The sequence below is a fragment of the Hydractinia symbiolongicarpus genome, chromosome 3 (genome assembly GCF_029227915.1).
Source record: "Hydractinia symbiolongicarpus strain clone_291-10 chromosome 3, HSymV2.1, whole genome shotgun sequence".
In the NCBI taxonomy this organism is placed as follows: domain Eukaryota; kingdom Metazoa; phylum Cnidaria; class Hydrozoa; order Anthoathecata; family Hydractiniidae; genus Hydractinia; species Hydractinia symbiolongicarpus.
Genome location: NC_079877.1, coordinates 8,940,367 through 8,956,295, shown reverse-complemented (window position 1 = coordinate 8,956,295; position 15,929 = coordinate 8,940,367). Strand labels below are relative to the sequence as shown.

At 47.5% G+C, this 15,929-nt stretch overlaps 69 non-coding genes across 69 annotated transcripts; 11 read left to right on the top strand and 58 right to left on the bottom strand.

Annotated features, from left to right (window-relative positions):
* Positions 1 to 8: 8 nt before the first annotated feature.
* Trnal-caa (transfer RNA leucine (anticodon CAA)) lies at positions 9 to 124 on the bottom strand. Its single transcript has 2 exons — positions 87 to 124; positions 9 to 54 (listed from the first exon to the last, which is right to left on the bottom strand). It is a non-coding gene; the product is annotated as a tRNA-Leu (tRNA).
* A 68-nt stretch (positions 125 to 192) lies between these two features.
* Trnaa-agc (transfer RNA alanine (anticodon AGC)) lies at positions 193 to 265 on the bottom strand. The gene has a single exon. It is a non-coding gene; the product is annotated as a tRNA-Ala (tRNA).
* Positions 266 to 372: 107 nt separating this feature from the next.
* On the bottom strand, positions 373 to 445 carry Trnak-uuu (transfer RNA lysine (anticodon UUU)). The gene has a single exon. It is a non-coding gene; the product is annotated as a tRNA-Lys (tRNA).
* Positions 446 to 518: 73 nt separating this feature from the next.
* Trnad-guc (transfer RNA aspartic acid (anticodon GUC)) lies at positions 519 to 590 on the bottom strand. Its single transcript has one exon. It is a non-coding gene; the product is annotated as a tRNA-Asp (tRNA).
* Positions 591 to 849: 259 nt separating this feature from the next.
* On the bottom strand, positions 850 to 922 carry Trnaa-ugc (transfer RNA alanine (anticodon UGC)). Its single transcript has one exon. It is a non-coding gene; the product is annotated as a tRNA-Ala (tRNA).
* Positions 923 to 1,175: 253 nt separating this feature from the next.
* Positions 1,176 to 1,269, top strand: Trnay-gua (transfer RNA tyrosine (anticodon GUA)). The gene is made up of 2 exons: positions 1,176 to 1,212; positions 1,234 to 1,269. It is a non-coding gene; the product is annotated as a tRNA-Tyr (tRNA).
* Positions 1,270 to 1,310: 41 nt separating this feature from the next.
* Positions 1,311 to 1,426, bottom strand: Trnal-caa (transfer RNA leucine (anticodon CAA)). Its single transcript has 2 exons — positions 1,389 to 1,426; positions 1,311 to 1,356 (listed from the first exon to the last, which is right to left on the bottom strand). It is a non-coding gene; the product is annotated as a tRNA-Leu (tRNA).
* A 68-nt stretch (positions 1,427 to 1,494) lies between these two features.
* Positions 1,495 to 1,567, bottom strand: Trnaa-agc (transfer RNA alanine (anticodon AGC)). The gene has a single exon. It is a non-coding gene; the product is annotated as a tRNA-Ala (tRNA).
* A 107-nt stretch (positions 1,568 to 1,674) lies between these two features.
* Positions 1,675 to 1,747, bottom strand: Trnak-uuu (transfer RNA lysine (anticodon UUU)). The gene has a single exon. It is a non-coding gene; the product is annotated as a tRNA-Lys (tRNA).
* A 73-nt stretch (positions 1,748 to 1,820) lies between these two features.
* Positions 1,821 to 1,892, bottom strand: Trnad-guc (transfer RNA aspartic acid (anticodon GUC)). The gene has a single exon. It is a non-coding gene; the product is annotated as a tRNA-Asp (tRNA).
* Positions 1,893 to 2,154: 262 nt separating this feature from the next.
* Positions 2,155 to 2,227, bottom strand: Trnaa-ugc (transfer RNA alanine (anticodon UGC)). Its single transcript has one exon. It is a non-coding gene; the product is annotated as a tRNA-Ala (tRNA).
* Positions 2,228 to 2,480: 253 nt separating this feature from the next.
* Trnay-gua (transfer RNA tyrosine (anticodon GUA)) lies at positions 2,481 to 2,574 on the top strand. Its single transcript has 2 exons — positions 2,481 to 2,517; positions 2,539 to 2,574. It is a non-coding gene; the product is annotated as a tRNA-Tyr (tRNA).
* Positions 2,575 to 2,615: 41 nt separating this feature from the next.
* Trnal-caa (transfer RNA leucine (anticodon CAA)) lies at positions 2,616 to 2,731 on the bottom strand. The gene is made up of 2 exons: positions 2,694 to 2,731; positions 2,616 to 2,661 (listed from the first exon to the last, which is right to left on the bottom strand). It is a non-coding gene; the product is annotated as a tRNA-Leu (tRNA).
* A 68-nt stretch (positions 2,732 to 2,799) lies between these two features.
* Trnaa-agc (transfer RNA alanine (anticodon AGC)) lies at positions 2,800 to 2,872 on the bottom strand. The gene has a single exon. It is a non-coding gene; the product is annotated as a tRNA-Ala (tRNA).
* A 107-nt stretch (positions 2,873 to 2,979) lies between these two features.
* Trnak-uuu (transfer RNA lysine (anticodon UUU)) lies at positions 2,980 to 3,052 on the bottom strand. Its single transcript has one exon. It is a non-coding gene; the product is annotated as a tRNA-Lys (tRNA).
* A 73-nt stretch (positions 3,053 to 3,125) lies between these two features.
* Positions 3,126 to 3,197, bottom strand: Trnad-guc (transfer RNA aspartic acid (anticodon GUC)). Its single transcript has one exon. It is a non-coding gene; the product is annotated as a tRNA-Asp (tRNA).
* Positions 3,198 to 3,456: 259 nt separating this feature from the next.
* Trnaa-ugc (transfer RNA alanine (anticodon UGC)) lies at positions 3,457 to 3,529 on the bottom strand. Its single transcript has one exon. It is a non-coding gene; the product is annotated as a tRNA-Ala (tRNA).
* A 253-nt stretch (positions 3,530 to 3,782) lies between these two features.
* Positions 3,783 to 3,876, top strand: Trnay-gua (transfer RNA tyrosine (anticodon GUA)). The gene is made up of 2 exons: positions 3,783 to 3,819; positions 3,841 to 3,876. It is a non-coding gene; the product is annotated as a tRNA-Tyr (tRNA).
* Positions 3,877 to 3,917: 41 nt separating this feature from the next.
* Positions 3,918 to 4,033, bottom strand: Trnal-caa (transfer RNA leucine (anticodon CAA)). The gene is made up of 2 exons: positions 3,996 to 4,033; positions 3,918 to 3,963 (listed from the first exon to the last, which is right to left on the bottom strand). It is a non-coding gene; the product is annotated as a tRNA-Leu (tRNA).
* Positions 4,034 to 4,101: 68 nt separating this feature from the next.
* Positions 4,102 to 4,174, bottom strand: Trnaa-agc (transfer RNA alanine (anticodon AGC)). The gene has a single exon. It is a non-coding gene; the product is annotated as a tRNA-Ala (tRNA).
* A 107-nt stretch (positions 4,175 to 4,281) lies between these two features.
* On the bottom strand, positions 4,282 to 4,354 carry Trnak-uuu (transfer RNA lysine (anticodon UUU)). The gene has a single exon. It is a non-coding gene; the product is annotated as a tRNA-Lys (tRNA).
* Positions 4,355 to 4,427: 73 nt separating this feature from the next.
* Positions 4,428 to 4,499, bottom strand: Trnad-guc (transfer RNA aspartic acid (anticodon GUC)). Its single transcript has one exon. It is a non-coding gene; the product is annotated as a tRNA-Asp (tRNA).
* Positions 4,500 to 4,758: 259 nt separating this feature from the next.
* Positions 4,759 to 4,831, bottom strand: Trnaa-ugc (transfer RNA alanine (anticodon UGC)). Its single transcript has one exon. It is a non-coding gene; the product is annotated as a tRNA-Ala (tRNA).
* Positions 4,832 to 5,219: 388 nt separating this feature from the next.
* On the bottom strand, positions 5,220 to 5,335 carry Trnal-caa (transfer RNA leucine (anticodon CAA)). The gene is made up of 2 exons: positions 5,298 to 5,335; positions 5,220 to 5,265 (listed from the first exon to the last, which is right to left on the bottom strand). It is a non-coding gene; the product is annotated as a tRNA-Leu (tRNA).
* Positions 5,336 to 5,403: 68 nt separating this feature from the next.
* Trnaa-agc (transfer RNA alanine (anticodon AGC)) lies at positions 5,404 to 5,476 on the bottom strand. The gene has a single exon. It is a non-coding gene; the product is annotated as a tRNA-Ala (tRNA).
* A 107-nt stretch (positions 5,477 to 5,583) lies between these two features.
* Trnak-uuu (transfer RNA lysine (anticodon UUU)) lies at positions 5,584 to 5,656 on the bottom strand. Its single transcript has one exon. It is a non-coding gene; the product is annotated as a tRNA-Lys (tRNA).
* Positions 5,657 to 5,729: 73 nt separating this feature from the next.
* Trnad-guc (transfer RNA aspartic acid (anticodon GUC)) lies at positions 5,730 to 5,801 on the bottom strand. Its single transcript has one exon. It is a non-coding gene; the product is annotated as a tRNA-Asp (tRNA).
* A 259-nt stretch (positions 5,802 to 6,060) lies between these two features.
* On the bottom strand, positions 6,061 to 6,133 carry Trnaa-ugc (transfer RNA alanine (anticodon UGC)). The gene has a single exon. It is a non-coding gene; the product is annotated as a tRNA-Ala (tRNA).
* A 253-nt stretch (positions 6,134 to 6,386) lies between these two features.
* Positions 6,387 to 6,480, top strand: Trnay-gua (transfer RNA tyrosine (anticodon GUA)). The gene is made up of 2 exons: positions 6,387 to 6,423; positions 6,445 to 6,480. It is a non-coding gene; the product is annotated as a tRNA-Tyr (tRNA).
* Positions 6,481 to 6,521: 41 nt separating this feature from the next.
* Positions 6,522 to 6,637, bottom strand: Trnal-caa (transfer RNA leucine (anticodon CAA)). The gene is made up of 2 exons: positions 6,600 to 6,637; positions 6,522 to 6,567 (listed from the first exon to the last, which is right to left on the bottom strand). It is a non-coding gene; the product is annotated as a tRNA-Leu (tRNA).
* A 68-nt stretch (positions 6,638 to 6,705) lies between these two features.
* Positions 6,706 to 6,778, bottom strand: Trnaa-agc (transfer RNA alanine (anticodon AGC)). Its single transcript has one exon. It is a non-coding gene; the product is annotated as a tRNA-Ala (tRNA).
* A 107-nt stretch (positions 6,779 to 6,885) lies between these two features.
* On the bottom strand, positions 6,886 to 6,958 carry Trnak-uuu (transfer RNA lysine (anticodon UUU)). Its single transcript has one exon. It is a non-coding gene; the product is annotated as a tRNA-Lys (tRNA).
* A 73-nt stretch (positions 6,959 to 7,031) lies between these two features.
* Positions 7,032 to 7,103, bottom strand: Trnad-guc (transfer RNA aspartic acid (anticodon GUC)). The gene has a single exon. It is a non-coding gene; the product is annotated as a tRNA-Asp (tRNA).
* A 259-nt stretch (positions 7,104 to 7,362) lies between these two features.
* Trnaa-ugc (transfer RNA alanine (anticodon UGC)) lies at positions 7,363 to 7,435 on the bottom strand. Its single transcript has one exon. It is a non-coding gene; the product is annotated as a tRNA-Ala (tRNA).
* A 253-nt stretch (positions 7,436 to 7,688) lies between these two features.
* Trnay-gua (transfer RNA tyrosine (anticodon GUA)) lies at positions 7,689 to 7,782 on the top strand. The gene is made up of 2 exons: positions 7,689 to 7,725; positions 7,747 to 7,782. It is a non-coding gene; the product is annotated as a tRNA-Tyr (tRNA).
* A 41-nt stretch (positions 7,783 to 7,823) lies between these two features.
* On the bottom strand, positions 7,824 to 7,939 carry Trnal-caa (transfer RNA leucine (anticodon CAA)). Its single transcript has 2 exons — positions 7,902 to 7,939; positions 7,824 to 7,869 (listed from the first exon to the last, which is right to left on the bottom strand). It is a non-coding gene; the product is annotated as a tRNA-Leu (tRNA).
* Positions 7,940 to 8,007: 68 nt separating this feature from the next.
* Positions 8,008 to 8,080, bottom strand: Trnaa-agc (transfer RNA alanine (anticodon AGC)). Its single transcript has one exon. It is a non-coding gene; the product is annotated as a tRNA-Ala (tRNA).
* A 107-nt stretch (positions 8,081 to 8,187) lies between these two features.
* On the bottom strand, positions 8,188 to 8,260 carry Trnak-uuu (transfer RNA lysine (anticodon UUU)). The gene has a single exon. It is a non-coding gene; the product is annotated as a tRNA-Lys (tRNA).
* A 73-nt stretch (positions 8,261 to 8,333) lies between these two features.
* Trnad-guc (transfer RNA aspartic acid (anticodon GUC)) lies at positions 8,334 to 8,405 on the bottom strand. The gene has a single exon. It is a non-coding gene; the product is annotated as a tRNA-Asp (tRNA).
* Positions 8,406 to 8,664: 259 nt separating this feature from the next.
* On the bottom strand, positions 8,665 to 8,737 carry Trnaa-ugc (transfer RNA alanine (anticodon UGC)). Its single transcript has one exon. It is a non-coding gene; the product is annotated as a tRNA-Ala (tRNA).
* A 253-nt stretch (positions 8,738 to 8,990) lies between these two features.
* On the top strand, positions 8,991 to 9,084 carry Trnay-gua (transfer RNA tyrosine (anticodon GUA)). The gene is made up of 2 exons: positions 8,991 to 9,027; positions 9,049 to 9,084. It is a non-coding gene; the product is annotated as a tRNA-Tyr (tRNA).
* A 41-nt stretch (positions 9,085 to 9,125) lies between these two features.
* On the bottom strand, positions 9,126 to 9,241 carry Trnal-caa (transfer RNA leucine (anticodon CAA)). Its single transcript has 2 exons — positions 9,204 to 9,241; positions 9,126 to 9,171 (listed from the first exon to the last, which is right to left on the bottom strand). It is a non-coding gene; the product is annotated as a tRNA-Leu (tRNA).
* A 68-nt stretch (positions 9,242 to 9,309) lies between these two features.
* Positions 9,310 to 9,382, bottom strand: Trnaa-agc (transfer RNA alanine (anticodon AGC)). The gene has a single exon. It is a non-coding gene; the product is annotated as a tRNA-Ala (tRNA).
* A 107-nt stretch (positions 9,383 to 9,489) lies between these two features.
* Trnak-uuu (transfer RNA lysine (anticodon UUU)) lies at positions 9,490 to 9,562 on the bottom strand. Its single transcript has one exon. It is a non-coding gene; the product is annotated as a tRNA-Lys (tRNA).
* A 73-nt stretch (positions 9,563 to 9,635) lies between these two features.
* Trnad-guc (transfer RNA aspartic acid (anticodon GUC)) lies at positions 9,636 to 9,707 on the bottom strand. The gene has a single exon. It is a non-coding gene; the product is annotated as a tRNA-Asp (tRNA).
* Positions 9,708 to 10,292: 585 nt separating this feature from the next.
* Trnay-gua (transfer RNA tyrosine (anticodon GUA)) lies at positions 10,293 to 10,386 on the top strand. The gene is made up of 2 exons: positions 10,293 to 10,329; positions 10,351 to 10,386. It is a non-coding gene; the product is annotated as a tRNA-Tyr (tRNA).
* A 41-nt stretch (positions 10,387 to 10,427) lies between these two features.
* Positions 10,428 to 10,543, bottom strand: Trnal-caa (transfer RNA leucine (anticodon CAA)). Its single transcript has 2 exons — positions 10,506 to 10,543; positions 10,428 to 10,473 (listed from the first exon to the last, which is right to left on the bottom strand). It is a non-coding gene; the product is annotated as a tRNA-Leu (tRNA).
* Positions 10,544 to 10,778: 235 nt separating this feature from the next.
* Positions 10,779 to 10,851, bottom strand: Trnak-uuu (transfer RNA lysine (anticodon UUU)). Its single transcript has one exon. It is a non-coding gene; the product is annotated as a tRNA-Lys (tRNA).
* A 73-nt stretch (positions 10,852 to 10,924) lies between these two features.
* On the bottom strand, positions 10,925 to 10,996 carry Trnad-guc (transfer RNA aspartic acid (anticodon GUC)). Its single transcript has one exon. It is a non-coding gene; the product is annotated as a tRNA-Asp (tRNA).
* Positions 10,997 to 11,255: 259 nt separating this feature from the next.
* Trnaa-ugc (transfer RNA alanine (anticodon UGC)) lies at positions 11,256 to 11,328 on the bottom strand. The gene has a single exon. It is a non-coding gene; the product is annotated as a tRNA-Ala (tRNA).
* Positions 11,329 to 11,581: 253 nt separating this feature from the next.
* Trnay-gua (transfer RNA tyrosine (anticodon GUA)) lies at positions 11,582 to 11,675 on the top strand. Its single transcript has 2 exons — positions 11,582 to 11,618; positions 11,640 to 11,675. It is a non-coding gene; the product is annotated as a tRNA-Tyr (tRNA).
* A 225-nt stretch (positions 11,676 to 11,900) lies between these two features.
* On the bottom strand, positions 11,901 to 11,973 carry Trnaa-agc (transfer RNA alanine (anticodon AGC)). Its single transcript has one exon. It is a non-coding gene; the product is annotated as a tRNA-Ala (tRNA).
* Positions 11,974 to 12,080: 107 nt separating this feature from the next.
* On the bottom strand, positions 12,081 to 12,153 carry Trnak-uuu (transfer RNA lysine (anticodon UUU)). The gene has a single exon. It is a non-coding gene; the product is annotated as a tRNA-Lys (tRNA).
* A 73-nt stretch (positions 12,154 to 12,226) lies between these two features.
* Positions 12,227 to 12,298, bottom strand: Trnad-guc (transfer RNA aspartic acid (anticodon GUC)). The gene has a single exon. It is a non-coding gene; the product is annotated as a tRNA-Asp (tRNA).
* Positions 12,299 to 12,557: 259 nt separating this feature from the next.
* Trnaa-ugc (transfer RNA alanine (anticodon UGC)) lies at positions 12,558 to 12,630 on the bottom strand. The gene has a single exon. It is a non-coding gene; the product is annotated as a tRNA-Ala (tRNA).
* A 253-nt stretch (positions 12,631 to 12,883) lies between these two features.
* Positions 12,884 to 12,977, top strand: Trnay-gua (transfer RNA tyrosine (anticodon GUA)). Its single transcript has 2 exons — positions 12,884 to 12,920; positions 12,942 to 12,977. It is a non-coding gene; the product is annotated as a tRNA-Tyr (tRNA).
* Positions 12,978 to 13,018: 41 nt separating this feature from the next.
* On the bottom strand, positions 13,019 to 13,134 carry Trnal-caa (transfer RNA leucine (anticodon CAA)). Its single transcript has 2 exons — positions 13,097 to 13,134; positions 13,019 to 13,064 (listed from the first exon to the last, which is right to left on the bottom strand). It is a non-coding gene; the product is annotated as a tRNA-Leu (tRNA).
* Positions 13,135 to 13,202: 68 nt separating this feature from the next.
* Trnaa-agc (transfer RNA alanine (anticodon AGC)) lies at positions 13,203 to 13,275 on the bottom strand. The gene has a single exon. It is a non-coding gene; the product is annotated as a tRNA-Ala (tRNA).
* Positions 13,276 to 13,382: 107 nt separating this feature from the next.
* On the bottom strand, positions 13,383 to 13,455 carry Trnak-uuu (transfer RNA lysine (anticodon UUU)). Its single transcript has one exon. It is a non-coding gene; the product is annotated as a tRNA-Lys (tRNA).
* A 73-nt stretch (positions 13,456 to 13,528) lies between these two features.
* Positions 13,529 to 13,600, bottom strand: Trnad-guc (transfer RNA aspartic acid (anticodon GUC)). Its single transcript has one exon. It is a non-coding gene; the product is annotated as a tRNA-Asp (tRNA).
* A 259-nt stretch (positions 13,601 to 13,859) lies between these two features.
* Trnaa-ugc (transfer RNA alanine (anticodon UGC)) lies at positions 13,860 to 13,932 on the bottom strand. Its single transcript has one exon. It is a non-coding gene; the product is annotated as a tRNA-Ala (tRNA).
* Positions 13,933 to 14,185: 253 nt separating this feature from the next.
* On the top strand, positions 14,186 to 14,279 carry Trnay-gua (transfer RNA tyrosine (anticodon GUA)). Its single transcript has 2 exons — positions 14,186 to 14,222; positions 14,244 to 14,279. It is a non-coding gene; the product is annotated as a tRNA-Tyr (tRNA).
* Positions 14,280 to 14,504: 225 nt separating this feature from the next.
* Trnaa-agc (transfer RNA alanine (anticodon AGC)) lies at positions 14,505 to 14,577 on the bottom strand. The gene has a single exon. It is a non-coding gene; the product is annotated as a tRNA-Ala (tRNA).
* Positions 14,578 to 14,684: 107 nt separating this feature from the next.
* Positions 14,685 to 14,757, bottom strand: Trnak-uuu (transfer RNA lysine (anticodon UUU)). The gene has a single exon. It is a non-coding gene; the product is annotated as a tRNA-Lys (tRNA).
* A 73-nt stretch (positions 14,758 to 14,830) lies between these two features.
* Trnad-guc (transfer RNA aspartic acid (anticodon GUC)) lies at positions 14,831 to 14,902 on the bottom strand. Its single transcript has one exon. It is a non-coding gene; the product is annotated as a tRNA-Asp (tRNA).
* A 259-nt stretch (positions 14,903 to 15,161) lies between these two features.
* On the bottom strand, positions 15,162 to 15,234 carry Trnaa-ugc (transfer RNA alanine (anticodon UGC)). The gene has a single exon. It is a non-coding gene; the product is annotated as a tRNA-Ala (tRNA).
* A 253-nt stretch (positions 15,235 to 15,487) lies between these two features.
* Positions 15,488 to 15,581, top strand: Trnay-gua (transfer RNA tyrosine (anticodon GUA)). Its single transcript has 2 exons — positions 15,488 to 15,524; positions 15,546 to 15,581. It is a non-coding gene; the product is annotated as a tRNA-Tyr (tRNA).
* Positions 15,582 to 15,622: 41 nt separating this feature from the next.
* On the bottom strand, positions 15,623 to 15,738 carry Trnal-caa (transfer RNA leucine (anticodon CAA)). The gene is made up of 2 exons: positions 15,701 to 15,738; positions 15,623 to 15,668 (listed from the first exon to the last, which is right to left on the bottom strand). It is a non-coding gene; the product is annotated as a tRNA-Leu (tRNA).
* A 68-nt stretch (positions 15,739 to 15,806) lies between these two features.
* Positions 15,807 to 15,879, bottom strand: Trnaa-agc (transfer RNA alanine (anticodon AGC)). Its single transcript has one exon. It is a non-coding gene; the product is annotated as a tRNA-Ala (tRNA).
* Between the last annotated feature and the right edge of the window lie 50 nt (positions 15,880 to 15,929).

The window sequence follows — 15,929 nt, the reverse complement described above, 5'->3', positions numbered from 1 at the left end:
GGAAAAGTTGTCGGAAGTGGGATTCGAACCCACGCCCTCATTCGAGGACCAGAATTCTCCACGCGATGAGTGGAAGAACATTTTGTCTTGAGTCTGGCGCCTTAGACCGCTCGGCCATCCCGACATGACACGAACGCTGCTGCAAATTGCTCTGCGCAAATTTCTTTTATTTTACGCCTATGGAAAAGGCATTGGAGAACCCGGGCATCGATCCCGGTACCTCTCGCATGCTAAGCGAGCGCTCTACCATCTGAGCTAGTTCCCCATCAAGTTTGCTTCGCCTTTGCCACTCCGCAAATGTTACGTTATTCATCCTCTTTCGACAAGACATTGTGGTGAAAGTTAGTTCACCATCGTACCAAATAATTGTTACGCCCGATGAGGGACTCGAACCCGCGACCCTCAGATTAAAAGTCTGATGCTCTACCGACTGAGCTAACCGGGCGTAAATCTGTATTCCCGGACAGTCCCGCGAACGCTACTGACGTGAAACGAAACATTGACAAGATAAAAAGAACCTCCCCGGCGGGGAATCGAACCCCGGTCTCCCGCGTGACAGGCGGGGATACTTACCACTATACTACCGAGGACGAGTTCATACTTAAATAATATGTTCGCGATGGCGTCAATGCCCGAATGCCACACGGTCGATCATGTTAAAAGCTGAAACTGTGTATACTGTCAATGCGAAATTAAACAACAAGAAATGCTCTAGACATATGCAGCGCGGTTTAGTATTATTATTATTATTATTAATACCAGGTAATCTTAGGAGCATCATAAATCCTCTTATGACCATTGGCAACTACTGAAATTAGTATAAAAATAAATAAATTAAAAACATCGTCTTGGAGGATCCGGGCATCGATCCCGGTACCTCTCGCATGCAAAGCGAGCGCTCTACCATGTGAGCTAATCCCCCTGGAAATGGTAAAAAGGTCATAGTTCGAGTGCTGTTCGCAATACTAAACTACACCTTACATCAGACACATTTCAGCTTACCTACCTTCAGCAGAGTGGCGCAGAGGAAGCGTGCTGGGCCCATAACCCAGAGGTCGGTGGATCGAAACCACCCTCTGCTACGTGCGAGCTATCGCATCATTTTAAAAACCACGTCATACTACAAACGTGACATGACCTGCATAGTCCTGCACAAGAACTGTACGATGCTACATCCACCGATAGCTCAGTTGGTAGAGCGGAGGACTGTAGACGAACTTATACCACTCAGGCATCCTTAGGTCGCTGGTTCAAATCCGGCTCGGTGGACTTGCATTTTAGGCCTAAAATTTTGTGTGGCAGGGAAAAGTTGTCGGAAGTGGGATTCGAACCCACGCCCTCATTCGAGGACCAGAATTCTCCACGCGATGAGTGGAAGAACATTTTGTCTTGAGTCTGGCGCCTTAGACCGCTCGGCCATCCCGACATGACACGAACGCTGCTGCAAATTGCTCTGCGCAAATTTCTTTTATTTTACGCCTATGGAAAAGGCATTGGAGAACCCGGGCATCGATCCCGGTACCTCTCGCATGCTAAGCGAGCGCTCTACCATCTGAGCTAGTTCCCCATCAAGTTTGCTTCGCCTTTGCCACTCCGCAAATGTTACGTTATTCATCCTCTTTCGACAAGACATTGTGGTGAAAGTTAGTTCACCATCGTACCAAATAATTGTTACGCCCGATGAGGGACTCGAACCCGCGACCCTCAGATTAAAAGTCTGATGCTCTACCGACTGAGCTAACCGGGCGTAAATCTGTATTCCCGGACAGTCCCGCGAACGCTACTGACGTGAAACGAAACATTGACAAGATAAAAAGAACCTCCCCGGCGGGGAATCGAACCCCGGTCTCCCGCGTGACAGGCGGGGATACTTACCACTATACTACCGAGGACGAGTTCATACTTAAATAATATGTTCGCGATGGCGTCAATGCCCGAATGCCACACGGTCGATCATGTTAAAAGCTGAAACTGTGTATACAGTCAATGCGAAATTAAACAGCAAGAAATGCTCTAGACATATGCAGCGCGGTTTAGTATTATTATTATTATTATTATTAATACCAGGTAATCTTAGGAGCATCATAAATCCTCTTATGACCATTGGCAACTACTGAAATTAGTATAAAAATAAATAAATTAAAAACATCGTCTTGGAGGATCCGGGCATCGATCCCGGTACCTCTCGCATGCAAAGCGAGCGCTCTACCATGTGAGCTAATCCCCCTGGAAATGGTAAAAAGGTCATAGTTCGAGTGCTGTTCGCAATACTAAACTACACCTTACATCAGACACATTTCAGCTTACCTACCTTCAGCAGAGTGGCGCAGAGGAAGCGTGCTGGGCCCATAACCCAGAGGTCGGTGGATCGAAACCACCCTCTGCTACGTGCGAGCTATCGCATCATTTTAAAAACCACGTCATACTACAAACGTGACATGACCTGCATAGTCCTGCACAAGAACTGTACGATGCTACATCCACCGATAGCTCAGTTGGTAGAGCGGAGGACTGTAGACGAACTTATACCACTCAGGCATCCTTAGGTCGCTGGTTCAAATCCGGCTCGGTGGACTTGCATTTTAGGCCTAAAATTTTGTGTGGCAGGGAAAAGTTGTCGGAAGTGGGATTCGAACCCACGCCCTCATTCGAGGACCAGAATTCTCCACGCGATGAGTGGAAGAACATTTTGTCTTGAGTCTGGCGCCTTAGACCGCTCGGCCATCCCGACATGACACGAACGCTGCTGCAAATTGCTCTGCGCAAATTTCTTTTATTTTACGCCTATGGAAAAGGCATTGGAGAACCCGGGCATCGATCCCGGTACCTCTCGCATGCTAAGCGAGCGCTCTACCATCTGAGCTAGTTCCCCATCAAGTTTGCTTCGCCTTTGCCACTCCGCAAATGTCACGTTATTCATCCTTTTTCGACAAGACATTGTGGTGAAAGTTAGTTCACCATCGTACCAAATAATTGTTACGCCCGATGAGGGACTCGAACCCGCGACCGTCAGATTAAAAGTCTGATGCTCTACCGACTGAGCTAACCGAGCGTAAATCTGTATTCCCGGACAGTCCCGCGAACGCTACTGACGTGAAACGAAACATTGACAAGATAAAAAGAACCTCCCCGGCGGGGAATCGAACCCCGGTCTCCTGCGTGACAGGCGGGGATACTTACCACTATACTACCGAGGACGAGTTCATATTTAAATAATATGTTCGCGATGGCGTCAATGCCCGAATGCCACACGGTCGATCATGTTAAAAGCTGAAACTGTGTATACTGTCAATGCGAAATTAAACAGCAAGAAATGCTCTAGACATATGCAGCGCGGTTTAGTATTATTATTATTATTATTAATACCAGGTAATCTTAGGAGCATCATAAATCCTCTTATGACCATTGGCAACTACTGAAATTAGTATAAAAATAAATAAATTGAAAACATCGTCTTGGAGGATCCGGGCATCGATCCCGGTACCTCTCGCATGCAAAGCGAGCGCTCTACCATGTGAGCTAATCCCCCTGGAAATGGTAAAAAGGTCATAGTTCGAGTGCTGTTCGCAATACTAAACTACACCTTACATCAGACACATTTCAGCTTACCTACCTTCAGCAGAGTGGCGCAGAGGAAGCGTGCTGGGCCCATAACCCAGAGGTCGGTGGATCGAAACCACCCTCTGCTACGTGCGAGCTATCGCATCATTTTAAAAACCACGTCATACTACAAACGTGACATGACCTGCATAGTCCTGCACAAGAACTGTACGATGCTATATCCACCGATAGCTCAGTTGGTAGAGCGGAGGACTGTAGACGAACTTATACCACTCAGGCATCCTTAGGTCGCTGGTTCAAATCCGGCTCGGTGGACTTGCATTTTAGGCCTAAAATTTTGTGTGGCAGGGAAAAGTTGTCGGAAGTGGGATTCGAACCCACGCCCTCATTCGAGGACCAGAATTCTCCACGCGATGAGTGGAAGAACATTTTGTCTTGAGTCTGGCGCCTTAGACCGCTCGGCCATCCCGACATGACACGAACGCTGCTGCAAATTGCTCTGCGCAAATTTCTTTTATTTTACGCCTATGGAAAAGGCATTGGAGAACCCGGGCATCGATCCCGGTACCTCTCGCATGCTAAGCGAGCGCTCTACCATCTGAGCTAGTTCCCCATCAAGTTTGCTTCGCCTTTGCCACTCCGCAAATGTTACGTTATTCATCCTCTTTCGACAAGACATTGTGGTGAAAGTTAGTTCACCATCGTACCAAATAATTGTTACGCCCGATGAGGGACTCGAACCCGCGACCCTCAGATTAAAAGTCTGATGCTCTACCGACTGAGCTAACCGGGCGTAAATCTGTATTCCCGGACAGTCCCGCGAACGCTACTGACGTGAAACGAAACATTGACAAGATAAAAAGAACCTCCCCGGCGGGGAATCGAACCCCGGTCTCCCGCGTGACAGGCGGGGATACTTACCACTATACTACCGAGGACGAGTTCATATTTAAATAATATGTTCGCGATGGCGTCAATGCCCGAATGCCACACGGTCGATCATGTTAAAAGCTGAAACTGTGTATACTGTCAATGCGAAATTAAACAGCAAGAAATGCTCTAGACTTATGCAGCGCGGTTTAGTATTATTATTATTATTATTAATACCAGGTAATCTTAGGAGCATCATAAATCCTCTTATGACCATTGGCAACTACTGAAATTAGTATAAAAATAAATAAATTAAAAACATCGTCTTGGAGGATCCGGGCATCGATCCCGGTACCTCTCGCATGCAAAGCGAGCGCTCTACCATGTGAGCTAATCCCCCTGGAAATGGTAAAAAGGTCATAGTTCGAGTGCTGTTCGCAATACTAAACTACACCTTACATCAGACACATTTCAGCTTACCTACCTTCAGCAGAGTGGCGCAGAGGAAGCGTGCTGGGCCCATAACCCAGAGGTCGGTGGATCGAAACCACCCTCTGCTACGTGCGAGCTATCGCATCATTTTAAAAACCACGTCATACTACAAACGTGACATGACCTGCATAGTCCTGCACAAGAACTGTACGATGCTACATCCACCGATAGCTCAGTTGGTAGAGCGGAGGACTGTAGACGAACTTATACCACTCAGGCATCCTTAGGTCTCTGGTTCAAATCCGGCTCGGTGGACTTGCATTTTAGGCCTAAAATTTTGTGTGGCAGGGAAAAGTTGTCGGAAGTGGGATTCGAACCCACGCCCTCATTCGAGGACCAGAATTCTCCACGCGATGAGTGGAAGAACATTTTGTCTTGAGTCTGGCGCCTTAGACCGCTCGGCCATCCCGACATGACACGAACGCTGCTGCAAATTGCTCTGCGCAAATTTCTTTTATTTTGCGCCTATGGAAAAGGCATTGGAGAACCCGGGCATCGATCCCGGTACCTCTCGCATGCTAAGCGAGCGCTCTACCATCTGAGCTAGTTCCCCATCAAGTTTGCTTCGCCTTTGCCACTCCGCAAATGTTACGTTATTCATCCTCTTTCGACAAGACATTGTGGTGAAAGTTAGTTCACCATCGTACCAAATAATTGTTACGCCCGATGAGGGACTCGAACCCGCGACCCTCAGATTAAAAGTCTGATGCTCTACCGACTGAGCTAACCGGGCGTTAATCTGTATTCCCGGACAGTCCCGCGAACGCTACTGACGTGAAACGAAACATTGACAAGATAAAAAGAACCTCCCCGGCGGGGAATCGAACCCCGGTCTCCCGCGTGACAGGCGGGGATACTTACCACTATACTACCGAGGACGAGTTCATATTTAAATAATATGTTCGCGATGGCGTCAATGCCCGAATGCCACACGGTCGATCATGTTAAAAGCTGAAACTGTGTATACTGTCAATGCGAAATTAAACAGCAAGAAATGCTCTAGACATATGCAGCGCGGTTTAGTATTATTATTATTATTATTAATACCAGGTAATCTTAGGAGCATCATAAATCCTCTTATGACCATTGGCAACTACTGAAATTAGTATAAAAATAAATAAATTAAAAACATCGTCTTGGAGGATCCGGGCATCGATCCCGGTACCTCTCGCATGCAAAGCGAGCGCTCTACCATGTGAGCTAATCCCCCTGGAAATGGTAAAAAGGTCATAGTTCGAGTGCTGTTCGCAATACTAAACTACACCTTACATCAGACACATTTCAGCTTACCTACCTTCAGCAGAGTGGCGCAGAGGAAGCGTGCTGGGCCCATAACCCAGAGGTCGGTGGATCGAAACCACCCTCTGCTACGTGCGAGCTATCGCATCATTTTAAAAACCACGTCATACTACAAACGTGACATGACCTGCATAGTCCTGCACAAGAACTGTACGATGCTACACCCACCGATAGCTCAGTTGGTAGAGCGGAGGACTGTAGACGAACTTATACCACTCAGGCATCCTTAGGTCGCTGGTTCAAATCCGGCTCGGTGGACTTGCATTTTAGGCCTAAAATTTTGTGTGGCAGGGAAAAGTTGTCGGAAGTGGGATTCGAACCCACGCCCTCATTCGAGGACCAGAATTCTCCACGCGATGAGTGGAAGAACATTTTGTCTTGAGTCTGGCGCCTTAGACCGCTCGGCCATCCCGACATGACACGAACGCTGCTGCAAATTGCTCTGCGCAAATTTCTTTTATTTTACGCCTATGGAAAAGGCATTGGAGAACCCGGGCATCGATCCCGGTACCTCTCGCATGCTAAGCGAGCGCTCTACCATCTGAGCTAGTTCCCCATCAAGTTTGCTTCGCCTTTGCCACTCCGCAAATGTTACGTTATTCATCCTCTTTCGACAAGACATTGTGGTGAAAGTTAGTTCACCATCGTACCAAATAATTGTTACGCCCGATGAGGGACTCGAACCCGCGACCCTCAGATTAAAAGTCTGATGCTCTACCGACTGAGCTAACCGGGCGTAAATCTGTATTCCCGGACAGTCCCGCGAACGCTACTGACGTGAAACGAAACATTGACAAGATAAAAAGAACCTCCCCGGCGGGGAATCGAACCCCGGTCTCCCGCGTGACAGGCGGGGATACTTACCACTATACTACCGAGGACGAGTTCATATTTAAATAATATGTTCGCGATGGCGTCAATGCCCGAATGCCACACGGTCGATCATGTTAAAAGCTGAAACTGTGTATACTGTCAATGCGAAATTAAACAGCAAGAAATGCTCTAGACATATGCAGCGCGGTTTAGTATTATTATTATTATTATTAATACCAGGTAATCTTAGGAGCATCATAAATCCTCTTATGACCATTGGCAACTACTGAAATTAGTATAAAAATAAATAAATTAAAAACATCGTCTTGGAGGATCCGGGCATCGATCCCGGTACCTCTCGCATGCAAAGCGAGCGCTCTACCATGTGAGCTAATCCCCCTGGAAATGGTAAAAAGGTCATAGTTCGAGTGCTGTTCGCAATACTAAACTACACCTTACATCAGACACATTTCAGCTTACCTACCTTCAGCAGAGTGGCGCAGAGGAAGCGTGCTGGGCCCATAACCCAGAGGTCGGTGGATCGAAACCACCCTCTGCTACGTGCGAGCTATCGCATCATTTTAAAAACCACGTCATACTACAAACGTGACATGACCTGCATAGTCCTGCACAAGAACTGTACGATGCTACATCCACCGATAGCTCAGTTGGTAGAGCGGAGGACTGTAGACGAACTTATACCACTCAGGCATCCTTAGGTCGCTGGTTCAAATCCGGCTCGGTGGACTTGCATTTTAGGCCTAAAATTTTGTGTGGCAGGGAAAAGTTGTCGGAAGTGGGATTCGAACCCACGCCCTCATTCGAGGACCAGAATTCTCCACGCGATGAGTGGAAGAACATTTTGTCTTGAGTCTGGCGCCTTAGACCGCTCGGCCATCCCGACATGACACGAACGCTGCTGCAAATTGCTCTGCGCAAATTTCTTTTATTTTACGCCTATGGAAAAGGCATTGGAGAACCCGGGCATCGATCCCGGTACCTCTCGCATGCTAAGCGAGCGCTCTACCATCTGAGCTAGTTCCCCATCAAGTTTGCTTCGCCTTTGCCACTCCGCAAATGTTACGTTATTCATCCTCTTTCGACAAGACATTGTGGTGAAAGTTAGTTCACCATCGTACCAAATAATTGTTACGCCCGATGAGGGACTCGAACCCGCGACCCTCAGATTAAAAGTCTGATGCTCTACCGACTGAGCTAACCGGGCGTAAATCTGTATTCCCGGACAGTCCCGCGAACGCTACTGACGTGAAACGAAACATTGACAAGATAAAAAGAACCTCCCCGGCGGGGAATCGAACCCCGGTCTCCCGCGTGACAGGCGGGGATACTTACCACTATACTACCGAGGACGAGTTCATATTTAAATAATATGTTCGCGATGGCGTCAATGCCCGAATGCCACACGGTCGATCATGTTAAAAGCTGAAACTGTGTATACTGTCAATGCGAAATTAAACAGCAAGAAATGCTCTAGACATATGCAGCGCGGTTTAGTATTATTATTATTATTATTAATACCAGGTAATCTTAGGAGCATCATAAATCCTCTTATGACCATTGGCAACTACTGAAATTAGTATAAAAATAAATAAATTAAAAACATCGTCTTGGAGGATCCGGGCATCGATCCCGGTACCTCTCGCATGCAAAGCGAGCGCTCTACCATGTGAGCTAATCCCCCTGGAAATGGTAAAAAGGTCATAGTTCGAGTGCTGTTCGCAATACTAAACTACACCTTACATCAGACACATTTCAGCTTACCTACCTTCAGCAGAGTGGCGCAGAGGAAGCGTGCTGGGCCCATAACCCAGAGGTCGGTGGATCGAAACCACCCTCTGCTGCGTGCGAGCTATCGCATCATTTTAAAAACCACGTCATACTACAAACGTGACATGACCTGCATAGTCCTGCACAAGAACTGTACGATGCTACATCCACCGATAGCTCAGTTGGTAGAGCGGAGGACTGTAGACGAACTTATACCACTCAGGCATCCTTAGGTCGCTGGTTCAAATCCGGCTCGGTGGACTTGCATTTTAGGCCTAAAATTTTGTGTGGCAGGGAAAAGTTGTCGGAAGTGGGATTCGAACCCACGCCCTCATTCGAGGACCAGAATTCTCCACGCGATGAGTGGAAGAACATTTTGTCTTGAGTCTGGCGCCTTAGACCGCTCGGCCATCCCGACATGACACGAACGCTGCTGCAAATTGCTCTGCGCAAATTTCTTTTATTTTACGCCTATGGAAAAGGCATTGGAGAACCCGGGCATCGATCCCGGTACCTCTCGCATGCTAAGCGAGCGCTCTACCATCTGAGCTAGTTCCCCATCAAGTTTGCTTCGCCTTTGCCACTCCGCAAATGTTACGTTATTCATCCTCTTTCGACAAGACATTGTGGTGAAAGTTAGTTCACCATCGTACCAAATAATTGTTACGCCCGATGAGGGACTCGAACCCGCGACCCTCAGATTAAAAGTCTGATGCTCTACCGACTGAGCTAACCGGGCGTAAATCTGTATTCCCGGACAGTCCCGCGAACGCTACTGACGTGAAACGAAACATTGACAAGATAAAAAGAACCTCCCCGGCGGGGAATCGAACCCCGGTCTCCCGCGTGACAGGCGGGGATACTTACCACTATACTACCGAGGACGAGTTCATATTTAAATAATATGTTCGCGATGGCGTCAATGCCCGAATGCCACACGGTCGATCATGTTAAAAGCTGAAACTGTGTATACTGTCAATGCGAAATTAAACAGCAAGAAATGCTCTAGACATATGCAGCGCGGTTTAGTATTATTATTATTATTATTAATACCAGGTAATCTTAGGAGCATCATAAATCCTCTTATGACCATTGGCAACTACTGAAATTAGTATAAAAATAAATAAATTAAAAACATCGTCTTGGAGGATCCGGGCATCGATCCAGGTACCTCTCGCATGCAAAGCGAGCGCTCTACCATGTGAGCTAATCCCCCTGGAAATGGTAAAAAGGTCATAGTTCGAGTGCTGTTCGCAATACTAAACTACACCTTACATCAGACACATTTCAGCTTACCTACCTTCAGCAGAGTGGCGCAGAGGAAGCGTGCTGGGCCCATAACCCAGAGGTCGGTGGATCGAAACCACCCTCTGCTACGTGCGAGCTATCGCATCATTTTAAAAACCACGTCATACTACAAACGTGACATGACCTGCATAGTCCTGCACAAGAACTGTACGATGCTACATCCACCGATAGCTCAGTTGGTAGAGCGGAGGACTGTAGACGAACTTATACCACTCAGGCATCCTTAGGTCGCTGGTTCAAATCCGGCTCGGTGGACTTGCATTTTAGGCCTAAAATTTTGTGTGGCAGGGAAAAGTTGTCGGAAGTGGGATTCGAACCCACGCCCTCATTCGAGGACCAGAATTCTCCACGCGATGAGTGGAAGAACATTTTGTCTTGAGTCTGGCGCCTTAGACCGCTCGGCCATCCCGACATGACACGAACGCTGCTGCAAATTGCTCTGCGCAAATTTCATTTATTTTACGCCTATGGAAACCCGGGCATCGATCCCGGTACCTCTCGCATGCTAAGCGAGCGCTCTACCATCTGAGCTAGTTCCCCATCAAGTTTGCTTCGCCTTTGCCACTCCGCAAATGTTACGTTATTCATCCTCTTTCGACAAGACATTGTGGTGAAAGTTAGTTCACCATCGTACCAAATAATTGTTACGCCCGATGAGGGACTCGAACCCGCGACCCTCAGATTAAAAGTCTGATGCTCTACCGACTGAGCTAACCGGGCGTAAATCTGTATTCCCGGACAGTCCCGCGAACGCTACTGACGTGAAACGAAACATTGACAAGATAAAAAGAACCTCCCCGGCGGGGAATCGAACCCCGGTCTCCCGCGTGACAGGCGGGGATACTTACCACTATACTACCGAGGACGAGTTCATATTTAAATAATATGTTCGCGACGGCGTCAATGCCCGAATGCCACACGGTCGATCATGTTAAAAGCTGAAACTGTGTATACTGTCAATGCGAAATTAAACAGCAAGAAATGCTCTAGACATATGCAGCGCGGTTTAGTATTATTATTATTATTATTAATACCAGGTAATCTTAGAAGCATCATAAATCCTCTTATGACCATTGGCAACTACTGAAATTAGTATAAAAATAAATAAATTAAAAACATCGGCTTGGAGGATCCGGGCATCGATCCCGGTACCTCTCGCATGCAAAGCGAGCGCTCTACCATGTGAGCTAATCCCCCTGGAAATGGTAAAAAGGTCATAGTTCGAGTGCTGTTCGCAATACTAAACTACACCTTACATCAGACACATTTCAGCTTACCTACCTTCAGCAGAGTGGCGCAGAGGAAGCGTGCTGGGCCCATAACCCAGAGGTCGGTGGATCGAAACCACCCTCTGCTACGTGCGAGCTATCGCGTCATTTTAAAAACCACGTCATACTACAAACGTGACATGACCTGCATAGTCCTGCACAAGAACTGTACGATGCTACATCCACCGATAGCTCAGTTGGTAGAGCGGAGGACTGTAGACGAACTTATACCACTCAGGCATCCTTAGGTCGCTGGTTCAAATCCGGCTCGGTGGACTTGCATTTTAGGCCTAAAATTTTGTGTGGCAGGGAAAAGTTGTCGGAAGTGGGATTCGAACCCACGCCCTCATTCGAGGACCAGAATTCTCCACGCAATGAGTGGAAGATTATTTTGTCTTGAGTCTGGCGCTATAGACCGCTCGGCCATCCCGACATGACACGAACGCTGCTGCAAATTGCTCTGCGCAAATTTTATTTATTTTACGCCTATGGAAAAGGTATTGGAGAACCCGGGCATCGATCCCGGTACCTCTCGCATGCTAAGCGAGCGCTCTACCATCTGAGCTAGTTCCCCATCAAGTTTGCTTCGCCTTTGCCACTCCGCAAATGTTACGTTATTCATCCTCTTTCGACAAGACATTGTGGTGAAAGTTAGTTCACCATCGTACCAAATAATTGTTACGCCCGATGAGGGACTCGAACCCGCGACCCTCAGATTAAAAGTCTGATGCTCTACCGACTGAGCTAACCGGGCGTAAATCTGTATTCCCGGACAGTCCCGCGAACGCTACTGACGTGAAACGAAACATTGACAAGATAAAAAGAACCTCCCCGGCGGGGAATCGAACCCCGGTCTCCCGCGTGACAGGCGGGGATACTTACCACTATACTACCGAGGACGAGTTCATATTTAAATAATATGTTCGCGATGGCGTCAATGCCCGAATGCCACACGGTCGATCATGTTAAAAGCTGAAACTGTGTATACTGTCAATGCGAAATTAAACAGCAAGAAATGCTCTAGACATATGCAGCGCGGTTTAGTATTATTATTATTATTATTAATACCAGGTAATCTTAGGAGCATCATAAATCCTCTTATGACCATTGGCAACTACTGAAATTAGTATAAAAATAAATAAATTAAAAACATCGTCTTGGAGGATCCGGGCATCGATCCCGGTACCTCTCGCATGCAAAGCGAGCGCTCTACCATGTGAGCTAATCCCCCTGGAAATGGTAAAAAGGTCATAGTTCGAGTGCTGTTCGCAATACTAAACTACACCTTACATCAGACACATTTCAGCTTACCTAGCTTCAGCAGAGTGGCGCAGAGGAAGCGTGCTGGGCCCATAACCCAGAGGTCGGTGGATCGAAACCACCCTCTGCTACGTGCGAGCTATCGCATCATTTTAAAAACCACGTCATACTACAAACGTGACATGACCTGCATAGTCCTGCACAAGAACTGTACGATGCTACATCCACCGATAGCTCAGTTGGTAGAGCGGAGGACTGTAGACGAACTTATACCACTCAGGCATCCTTAGGTCGCTGGTTCAAATCCGGCTCGGTGGACTTGCATTTTAGGCCTAAAATTTTGTGTGGCAGGGAAAAGTTGTCGGAAGTGGGATTCGAACCCACGCCCTCATTCGAGGACCAGAATTCTCCACGCGATGAGTGGAAGAACATTTTGTCTTGAGTCTGGCGCCTTAGACCGCTCGGCCATCCCGACATGACACGAACGCTGCTGCAAATTGCTCTGCGCAAATTTCTTTTATTTTACGCCTATGGAAAAGGCATTGGAGAACCCGGGCATCGATCCCGGTACCTCTCGCATGCTAAGCGAGCGCTCTACCATCTGAGCTAGTTCCCCATCAAGTTTGCTTCGCCTTTGCCACTCCGCAAATGTTACGTTATTCATCCTCTTTCCACAAGACATTGTGGTGAAAGTTAGTTCACCATCGTACCAAATAATTGTTACGCCCGATGAGGGACTCGAACCCGCGACCCTCAGATTAAAAGTCTGATGCTCTACCGACTGAGCTAACCGGGCGTAAATCTGTATTCCCGGACAGTCCCACGAACGCTACTGACGTGAAACGAAACATTGACAAGATAAAAAGAACCTCCCCGGCGGGGAATCGAACCCCGGTCTCCCGCGTGACAGGCGGGGATACTTACCACTATACTACCGAGGACGAGTTCATATTTAAATAATATGTTCGCGATGGCGTCAATGCCCGAATGCCACACGGTCGATCATGTTAAAAGCTGAAACTGTGTATACTGTCAATGCGAAATTAAACAGCAAGAAATGCTCTAGACATATGCAGCGCGGTTTAGTATTATTATTATTATTATTAATACCAGGTAATCTTAGGAGCATCATAAATCCTCTTATGACCATTGGCAACTACTGAAATTAGTATAAAAATAAATAAATTAAAAACATCGTCTTGGAGGATCCGGGCATCGATCCCGGTACCTCTCGCATGCAAAGCGAGCGCTCTACCATGTGAGCTAATCCCCCTGGAAATGGTAAAAAGGTCATAGTTCGAGTGCTGTTCGCAATACTAAACTACACCTTACATCAGACACATTTCAGCTTACCTACCTTCAGCAGAGTGGCGCAGAGGAAGCGTGCTGGGCCCATAACCCAGAGGTCGGTGGATCGAAACCACCCTCTGCTACGTGCGAGCTATCGCATCATTTTAAAAACCACGTCATACTACAAACGTGACATGACCTGCATAGTCCTGCACAAGAACTGTACGATGCTACATCCACCGATAGCTCAGTTGGTAGAGCGGAGGACTGTAGACGAACTTATACCACTCAGGCATCCTTAGGTCGCTGGTTCAAATCCGGCTCGGTGGACTTGCATTTTAGGCCTAAAATTTTGTGTGGCAGGGAAAAGTTGTCGGAAGTGGGATTCGAACCCACGCCCTCATTCGAGGACCAGAATTCTCCACGCAATGAGTGGAAGATTATTTTGTCTTGAGTCTGGCGCTATAGACCGCTCGGCCATCCCGACATGACACGAACGCTGCTGCAAATTGCTCTGCGCAAATTTTATTTATTTTACGCCTATGGAAAAGGTATTGGAGAACCCGGGCATCGATCCCGGTACCTCTCGCATGCTAAGCGAGCGCTCTACCATCTGAGCTAGTTCCCCATCAAGTTTGCTTCGCCTTTGCCACTCCGCAAATGTTACGTTATTCATCCTCTTTCGACAAGACATTGTGGTGAAAGTTAGTTCACCATCGTACCAAATAATTGTTACGCCCGATGAGGGACTCGAACCCGCGACCCTCAGATTAAAAGTCTGATGCTCTACCGACTGAGCTAACCGGGCGTAAATCTGTATTCCCGGACAGTCCCGCGAACGCTACTGACGTGAAACGAAACATTGACAAGATAAAAAGAACCTCCCCGGCGGGGAATCGAACCCCGGTCTCCCGCGTGACAGGCGGGGATACTTACCACTATACTACCGAGGACGAGTTCATATTTAAATAATATGTTCGCGATGGCGTCAATGCCCGAATGCCACACGGTCGATCATGTTAAAAGCTGAAACTGTGTATACTGTCAATGCGAAATTAAACAGCAAGAAATGCTCTAGACATATGCAGCGCGGTTTAGTATTATTATTATTATTATTAATACCAGGTAATCTTAGGAGCATCATAAATCCTCTTATGACCATTGGCAACTACTGAAATTAGTATAAAAATAAATAAATTAAAAACATCGTCTTGGAGGATCCGGGCATCGATCCCGGTACCTCTCGCATGCAAAGCGAGCGCTCTACCATGTGAGCTAATCCCCCTGGAAATGGTAAAAAGGTCATAGTTCGAGTGCTGTTCGCAATACTAAACTACACCTTACATCAGACACATTTCAGCTTACCTACCTTCAGCAGAGTGGCGCAGAGGAAGCGTGCTGGGCCCATAACCCAGAGGTCGGTGGATCGAAACCACCCTCTGCTACGTGCGAGCTATCGCATCATTTTAAAAACCACGTCATACTACAAACGTGACATGACCTGCATAGTCCTGCACAAGAACTGTACGATGCTACATCCACCGATAGCTCAGTTGGTAGAGCGGAGGACTGTAGACGAACTTATACCACTCAGGCATCCTTAGGTCGCTGGTTCAAATCCGGCTCGGTGGACTTGCATTTTAGGCCTAAAATTTTGTGTGGCAGGGAAAAGTTGTCGGAAGTGGGATTCGAACCCACGCCCTCATTCGAGGACCAGAATTCTCCACGCGATGAGTGGAAGAACATTTTGTCTTGAGTCTGGCGCCTTAGACCGCTCGGCCATCCCGACATGACACGAACGCTGCTGCAAATTGCTCTGCGCAAATTTCTTTTATTTTACGCCTATGGAAAAGGCATTGGAGAACCCGGGCATCGATCCCGGTACCTCTCGCATGCTAAGCGAGCGCTCTACCATCTGAGCTAGTTCCCCATCAAGTTTGCTTCGCCTTTGCCACTCCGCAAATGTTACGTTATTCATCC